Consider the following 8,696-nt stretch of genomic DNA (forward strand, 5'->3'; position numbering starts at 1 on the left):
ACATTATTTCACTGTTATTGCAGCATAGAGGTGCAGGTTTATCATTCGGTGTAGCATTGTGAAATCACACTCAAACAAAACACTGACCAAGGACATCAGCTCTGATGCTGCCAAGACGAGGCTCAGGGACACACCTTTGAATTTAAAACAGGTGTGAGGAGGCAAATGAAAGACCTCTGGGAGTCAGTTAGTGTGTGTGTGCATGCGCGTGTGTGTCTAGAAACAAGCTATTTTTTCGTGGCAGCTGTAATGCCACTGTAACCACAGTCTATCAGATCATACTGTGTCCTCTTGTCTTGTTTTGGGGCGATCTGGCTGATCTAGTCCTCCCTATCCATATGCATCAGACTTTCTTGGACAAATACACACTCTGCAGGCTGTCTCCCCTCATGGTTATTCACAAACTACGAGTGTGCAAACAGGGTGTCCATATTTCACGTCACCTTTACTGACATTTCTGTGTTGCATAAACCCCGCTGCACGCTTGAACTCTGCCCACTTGCCTGTCCTCGATCAAGCCTTCTGTCAATATTAATCAGTGCATAGCAGCTTTGCATACGCGCACCTATCAACTCTCAAAGGGCAACGCAGCACAAAAGTACTATCCATGACAACACTGGTCTGAAAAAAAGCCCCTCCCACTGACAGCTGGCTTATTGTGTGCAGTCGCTCTGAAGCGGCCTTGTTTCCCTTTGCTTGGACAGTTCAATAACTAATCTCAATGCAGCCAGCAGCATGTAGCTTTGAAAATGAGGAGGGCATGCCCAATGGAAAGTCATAATCTGCTTGTCAGTGTAGTGTCAGTTTACTGGTAAGCTAGCTTGTCAGTTCACGAGGATTCTTAGATGGGTTACTGTGCACACCTCATTATAGCTGCATAATACTTAATAGAAAGAAAAGATGAGAATTTTTTTTTTACTGAATTTATGACGAAAGGGCATGTTCCTCCAAATTTTCCTTGCGTGAGAATGTGAAGGCCCCCCAAAAGACTTTTCTTTTAACTTTAAAGTTCAACAGTGTGCTGTTTTAGGGAGAAAATTTTGAAAATATTTACCTAATTTGACTTTTGAATATTTTGCAACTTACCCATCCTTTAATCTTTTAGACTCTAGAAAATAATTAGTTTTATTTAAATCAAAAGGTTATCATGTCCGGTTATTATTCCTGAAATTTCAAATGACATTTTGATATGTCACTCTATTATTCCCACTACAATAATGGACTTAAGAAAGGGCAGTTTGGTCCTTGAGTTCATTCATCCATCTGTCACATCTCAGACACCCAATTTCATCTAAGCTCAGTGGGGATGATGCATGTCACCAAAGCTTTACTAATTAGCTCAAGGAGGTCACAGCATCCACCTCCTTTGGTTGAATGCATGAAGAATATACTGCAGAATATGTTATCCTATTTTGGTGGACAGCGACTTGAAAGAAAATACATTTTCTGTGTCATTATTCTGCTATGTGCAAAAATCTTGAGCAATTCCTCATTCTTTATATTTTTAGCTAAGCTTTCAGTAGTTTTTCTTTGGACAGGTAAAACAATATTGAAGCCGTTCACACTTACCTGACCTTTCTTTACAAACACCCAAAAATGCACCTAAATCAACGCAATGTAGCAAAGAACTAATTTTAAATGGCATCTATCAAGACAACTACCAAAGAGCTATTAGATAATAACTTGCAGTATATGGGCATGGTGTGCAACTTGATTGCCAATAGCTTCATTTTCAGCATGACATTCATTCCAAACACACTGCCAATGCAATAAAAAGCATACATGGTTAAAGAAATGACAAGAAAGCTTGCCTGAGAGAGTTACAAATAAAGACTTTCATAACAAACATTTACTGTAAAGCTTGTTAGAATAGTGCAAACTCTGTTTTTGCCTTATATGCTGTATCTCCATGCATGTTTGCATGTGTTCTGCATTTTCCTTGCAAAATATAGAGAGATGGCTCAGTACTTTGGCACAATACTGTACCTTGTTTTTATTTATTGTTCATGCGGTCCTATACTTTTTTTTTTTTTTTGCAATGCACAATTTAAATGTAGCAAAAACTAAAATCGTATTTCAATTTGAATCATTAAAACTGTGCTCATCACTCTGCCAACATTGAATGAATTGTGCATCAAATTTATAGTTGTTAGCTAAGTCAAGACATGAGTCATAATACCTCCAATATATCTTATGACAGCGACACTTACAATAGCATGCTGACCTGTCAGTGATCCCTTGGTCAACGGTTACTTACAATGACATCACACACAAAATCTGAACACGCAGAGCAAACAGTGGATGTTCCTGAACACAAAGCATCAAGGCTCGTGCTCTTGATGTACAGCCTATTGGGCCACAAGAACCATGTGTAGTCACCACTTTCTGCTTGGACACACACTAACAATTGGACACGTCTGGAGTGCTGGGGCCCAGACCCTGAGGAAGGACAGATGGTGCCCGGGATTGAGGACCGCACCCTCATTAGCATGAGAAAAGAGAAAGACAGAGGCGGGGGAACAGGTACCCTCTCTTCTGTTTTCCACTTCTATAAAGATTAGAGGCTGGGGGTGACTCATTTACCCAGCAGACTCTAAGGCACTGCTTTGGAACCCAATTATAAGAGGATACTGTCAACTCTAAGGGAAAGAACATCAAGCGTTAGGCTCCTGTTTCTATTTAGTGCGGCTTAAATCAAAAAAGTTTTCTTAACTATATTGAAGCATTCTAGTTTATTATTATATTAGCCTCCCAGAACACCTAAATAAAGAGATTTGTGATATTAAAAAGATTACTGTACATTTTCAGTGAGATAATCAAAACACAATTATTTTCAAATATATTGCGATTCTAAGTTTAAATGTCAATAAAATGTTTTAATATAATGTATCTCACAAATTCAAACTTTTACAGATTTTTTTTGAGCGATAATAGCGTCTTCCAACATTTCACTAGAGGCATCGTTTACCTGAAGACTAAAGTTGCCACAGCAGCAGTGTCGGAGCCTCTCTGTGGCTGGAATGAGGCCGTTCTGTTGTTTAGACTCATTAGTCATACCAACCGCAATCTGAGAATTTCTCATGACTACAAAACTACCTTCTCAAAAGCAATGCCTTCCTTTATCTGCTAAAAGCTAAAAGGTAACATTTAGGATTCAATGTTTCTGCAGAGCAACAACAGTAACTGCAACATGTTAAGCCAGAAGAAGAACTTATGTTGGGTCTGTGTTTCCACAAGCCCCGCTAATTCTAGAGATTTATTCATCATGAAAAAAACAAGACAGTCGATCGATCGATTATTTGCGCAAGGGAGGCCTCGTCTGTGTCCACCACGAAAATGACCCCCAGATCTGACCTCCTCCTGCTACCTTTTATTGAGAGACAGTTCACACAAAACACGTCAGAACAAAGCCACGCCCCCTTGGTTCTAAGACAAAGCATTTTATGTATATGTGTGAACTTCTGTAAGAGTGTGTGTGTGTGTGTGTGTGTGTGTGTGTGTGTGTGTGTGTGTGTGTGTCAGACCTCCTGCTGACCAAAGGGTCGTAAACCCAGGAAGTTTACATCAAAAGAAACAGATCTTTCAGATAGGATGTATCTACAATAAAACCTCCCCCAGCACAGAGTGGTTGGAGAGGTGGTCAGGATCAAAGGAATGGCTTTGATCCTACTGCTTGAACTAAGACTGTACAAATTTAAGAAACACAATGGCAACATTCAACAATTAGACTTAACACTTATATAAAAGAAATCCTACCAAGGTGAATATCTGCAGTCCATGGTGTACTCTCAGCATAGTATCAAAATCATGTTTTGTCTCCCCCTTCTGGATAATTAGAGGACAGCATCTTCAGTAAATCCCAAATGCTATAGCACCACCCTCAGCACAGCATCTCTTTATCTTTTATTCTAAGGTACAAAATACAAAAGATTGGGAGACTATGGATCCTGGTTTCCACCTCTGAAAAAAATAAAAACAAAAATAAAACAAATAAACTGCAATCTATAAGTAAAATTTATTATCTCAAAATTTCAACATACTAACTGAAACATCTTGGGAAATATAGAAAATAAGGAATAGAACGTGGAATTTGCTGTCATTAAATACTTTTTTTTTCAGTGGCAGAAACAAGCTGCCAAGGAGACAGAAGTATATGCTGTTAAAAGAAATTATGAAGATGGACTGGGTGGGTTCTATTTTTGCACCTAGAGAAACTTTATAACTAATTTTGTAAATAAACTGCACTAAATAATGAGCTTACACAAATATATATTGCACATTAATAAGCACAATAATATTGGTATTAATATGATATATCAGTCTTTATCGCCGGGGGAAGGAAAAGGAGTTTACTGAGCAGGCCAGGTCAAATTAAACATGTTTTACAACTTGTCTTGGCTTCATTTTACCATAGCTTACTTTACAGTTAATTTGTATCATAGAAAAAAAAACTAGCTAAAAAAAAAATACAGGATATAAAGCATGCCATGTCGAGAGATTCACTTTAGGGTTGGACCATTAACTGTTATTTTAAGAGAGTAGGTTATCTTCCAAAAGGTTTTAAAAACAAGATACAGGAAATTCCAGTACCTCTTGCCCCTGCTTAAAAATGATAACAAAGGAGACTCCAATCCAGCCCACTCAGTTTATAAAAAGTGAAGGAGTGCTTTTTGAACTTTTAATTGTATTTTCATACCTTTTACTTGATCCATCCATACAACATCAAAGTACACTGACGTTTTCTATGAGTTAGTATAAACTTCATATTTTAATTTATACTAACAGGACAGTCTGAGCGGCCATAACACAATGAGGTTTAGTTCAGTTCACACTTATTTTTTATGCCAGAGGGGCCGATGGCGTGATATGGCAGCCTTGCTTCTGTCAGTCTGCCCCAGGGCAGCTGTGGCTACAACTGTAGCTGCCTCCACCAGTGTGTGAATGTGAGAGTGAATGAATAGTGGAATTGTAAAGCACTTTGGGTGCCTAGAAAAGCGCTATATAAATGCAATCCATTATTATTATTATTATTTATATTTAAAGTTTAAGTTCTAATGTTTCTGTTTCAATGACAGACAAAGCTTACATTTACTGAAAATCTATCATTTTCAGTAAATGTTTCCTTGTCACCACCAAACATCAAGTTTTCCGTGTCTTGAAATTTTGATAATTATAATTCAAAGGTGATGGAAGTGAAAAGAAGCTGCCTGTACACTGCACACAATTTGTAGCTGATGCAGAGGTTTATAAAAGGCTCAGTGTAGACCAGGGGTGTTGAACAAAAGGCCCAGAATCAGAAATCTTTGAAAAATGTGAAGAAGAGCATACATTGTGGACTTTTAAGTCTACTTTCAAAAAATGTAAAGCTTGTCTGACTGATTAATGTCCTCCCCCTGAGTCTTTAGTACATCAAGATAATAGATTATTAAATGACAAAAAAAAGCTTGTTTCTTTTTTTCCTCTCCACACAACGCACAATCGACAGACGGATTGGTGCAGCGGCTGCAGTGATGCGGACGCTGTACCGGTCTGTCGTGGTGAAGCTGAGTGTAAAAGCGAAGCTCTCAATTTACCGGTCGATCTACACCCCTACCCTCACCTATGGTCACGAGCTGTGGGTAGTGACCAAAAGAACGAGATCGTGAATACAAGTGGCAGAAATGGGTTTTCTCCGAAGGGTGGCTGGCCTCTCCCTTAGAGATAGGGTTAGAGGTCCGGCCATTTGGGAGGGGCTCAGAGTAGAGCCGCTGCTGCTCCACATCAAAAGGAGCCAGTTATGGTGGTTCGGGCATCTGACAAGGATGCCCCCTAGGCGCCTTCTGGGCGAGGTTTTACGGGCATGTCCCACCAGGAGGAGGCCCCGGGGCAGACCCAGGACACGCTGGAGAGATTATATCTCTCGGCTGGCCTGGGAACGCCTTGGCGTTTCCCCGGATAAGCTGGAGGAGGTGGCTGGGGAGAGGGAGGTCTGGCCTTCTCTGCTTGGGCTGCTGCCCTCGCGACCTGGCCCCGGATAAGTGGAAAAAAATGGATGGATAACGCACAATAGAAATGTCTGTTTTTTTTATTATTTGTGGGTTAAAAAAAAACTTTCTCCATTAAAAGTCTGGACAATGAGCTGCCAGAACTTTTTCTGTAATTTTACACATTTATGTTTTACAATTTAAGCCCCAAAGGTTCATGTTGACAAATTTCTTTAATTAAATAGAGTGGCATTTCTCTACCATGCAATACAACTGAGATGTGCTGTTGAAATTGCACTTCATTTTTTCATATACTGAAATATGGCAGGAATGAAATGTGCATCTAAACTTATTTCCACTGACAGAAAGGGCCTTTTTACTGACATGCGCTATATTTGACCTCACATGTAAAATGAGTTTGAAAACCCTGCTCTAAACACTGGTCAAGATAGCAATTATGACACACTTTACAGGGCTTTCTTGTAAAGTGTGTCACTTAAATTAACTTTGAAGTTAGAATCAAAGCTATAGTACCAAAATTCAAAAGAGTTAACCCAAGTCCTTCACAATCAGTTAAGAACAAGAGAAAGCAATAGGGAAACAAATATAGATAAATTTGAATCAAATACAGATAAATGAGAAGACAACAAATTAACATTAAAAACATAAAACAGGCCTGATGGTACTCAAACTGAACTCTAATTAAAAGCCAAAGTAAAAAAGTTTTAAGATGCGATTTAAAAGACTGAACAGACTCTGAAGTACGAATATCCTCTGGCAGATTAATCCAGAGTCTGGGTGCTGCTACTGCGAAGGCCCGATCTCCTCTATGCTTCAATCTAGACCTCGGTTGTGCTAAAAGCATCTAGTTAGATGATCTCAGCACTCTTTTGGGGTCATACATGTTGAGGGGTTTGTTTAAATAACTAGGCGCCATATTATTTAAAACTTTAAAAGTAAACGAATCTTAGAATCAATACGATACTTGTAAATTTGCGAAAACTGGAGTGATGTGTTCATACATTCTAAAACCTGTTAAAAGACTCACAGCAGCATTTTGGACGAACTGCAAGCGATGGAGAGATGAGTGTTGAAGACCCAAATAGAGAGAATTGCAGTAGTCCAGTCTAGAGGTGATGAAGGCATGAATAAGTGTTTCTAGGTCTCTTGGAGGAAGATAAAGCTTAGCTTTGGCAATTTCACATAACTGATAAAAACTTGTTTTCACAACTGTGGACACTTGCTTCTCTAATTTAAAAGAGCTATCTAAAAACACTCCGAGATTCCTTACAGTGTGAGAAAGATGAGAAGCAAGAGGACCGAGGGTGTCAGTTAACTTGTTCAAAGGGGCATGAGTTCCAAATACCATAACTTCAGTCGTATTTTCATTTAGTGTGAGAAATTTCTGTGTTAACCAGTCTTTAACATCATGCAGACAGTTAAGCAAAGGCTGTAGTGGGACAGAGACATCCAGTTTCAAAACTAAAAGCAAAAATAAGTTCACACCCTATGAAGGTATGCATGTACCTACAATGGGTGTGATTATGCCTGCATATATAGTGTGAGCTCTCATCACACTATATACCTTCATGTTACATAGGCTACTCTGTACTAAAAAGGGTACAAATGTGTGCGTGTGATGTTTAGGGATTATAACTACAGGGATTGTTTGGCTACTGCTTCTTGAATATTAGTGAATATTGGTGCTAAGTAGAGCACACTTTGATCTTAAATGAGCTGAACCAGTGAAACTCCCCTTTCTGTCACTGTATAAAAAGTTCCACTACATACTTAATGTTTGAAATATTTTAATACTAGGGGAAAAAAGGGCAGTTTCAACAATACATTGCAGTTTTTCTGATTAAGGCTTAAATTGTAAGAAATAAGTGCGTAAAATGAGAGAAAAATTGCACAAACTAAAATGTTGAAACAAAAACATTTTTGTCAATGTTTTGGATGCCTTTTATTTATACTATTAACCCACTATAAAAAAAAAATCATACATTTCTACAGTAGATAGCGAAAAACTGGAACCTTATTTTTTTTAATTGTTTGTGTATTGTTTACTTTGTTGTAGCATAAATGGCCATGTGGGAAGGAGACGCTGTAGAAGTTGTTAAAATTCAGTTAAATATAAATAGTTTATGTCCTCCTTCACATTTTCCATCCAGTGGGCTGCTTTTGCCGACTGATTCTGGCCCACAGTCCTCATGTGTGATACCCCTGACATGCATAATCAGAAACGTGCATTTGCAAAAGTGCATTGAGCACATCAGTTAGGAAAGGACATACAAAAGGAAACTGTGAGGTTGCTGCTTTACAAAACTTTATAAAACCCTAATGTGCAGGCTATGCAGTACTCAGGCTACCATTAAGGCCTACTTTAATATTAGTCTACTAGGGCTGTAAGGGTGTATGCATTAAAGTCTGACTTTAGGACTATACAAATTAGTCGAATAATCGAGTAGCAACAAAGAAACTAATCTCAACTAGCTGAATTGATAGTCAGGGTAGTAAACCAAGGCGGGAAAGCTCTATGTTCACTTTTGAGTGTCCCTCAGCCCTCCTGTTTTGTTAAGTTGTTCCCTTTTATATATTGTCTAATAAATGAATTAAATTTAAGCTGCTAATCAATCAATAACAAAACTATCATCAGCTCTGATGTTACCTGCAGTAGGAGGCTCATTATAATATCGTAGAGGGGAGTTCTCCTCACCGCCTCGCAGCCACCAG

At 38.7% G+C, this 8,696-nt stretch overlaps 1 protein-coding gene across 1 annotated transcript in view; it reads right to left on the minus strand.

Annotated features, from left to right (window-relative positions):
• The window catches only part of LOC146700050 (serine/threonine-protein kinase PAK 3), a 50,679-nt gene extending 41,997 nt beyond the window's left edge, over positions 1–8,682 (minus strand). Inside the window, exon 1 of the mRNA XM_085470075.1 lies at positions 8,632–8,682. The gene's annotated coding sequence lies outside the window, so the exon portion shown is untranslated. The remainder of the gene's footprint in view (positions 1–8,631) is intronic.
• Positions 8,683–8,696: the final 14 nt, after the last annotated feature.

This window comes from Copadichromis virginalis, linkage group LG10 (genome assembly GCF_057382275.1).
Source record: "Copadichromis virginalis isolate Kocher_CV1m ecotype Utaka linkage group LG10, C_Virginalis_male_GT1.1, whole genome shotgun sequence".
In the NCBI taxonomy this organism is placed as follows: domain Eukaryota; kingdom Metazoa; phylum Chordata; class Actinopteri; order Cichliformes; family Cichlidae; genus Copadichromis; species Copadichromis virginalis.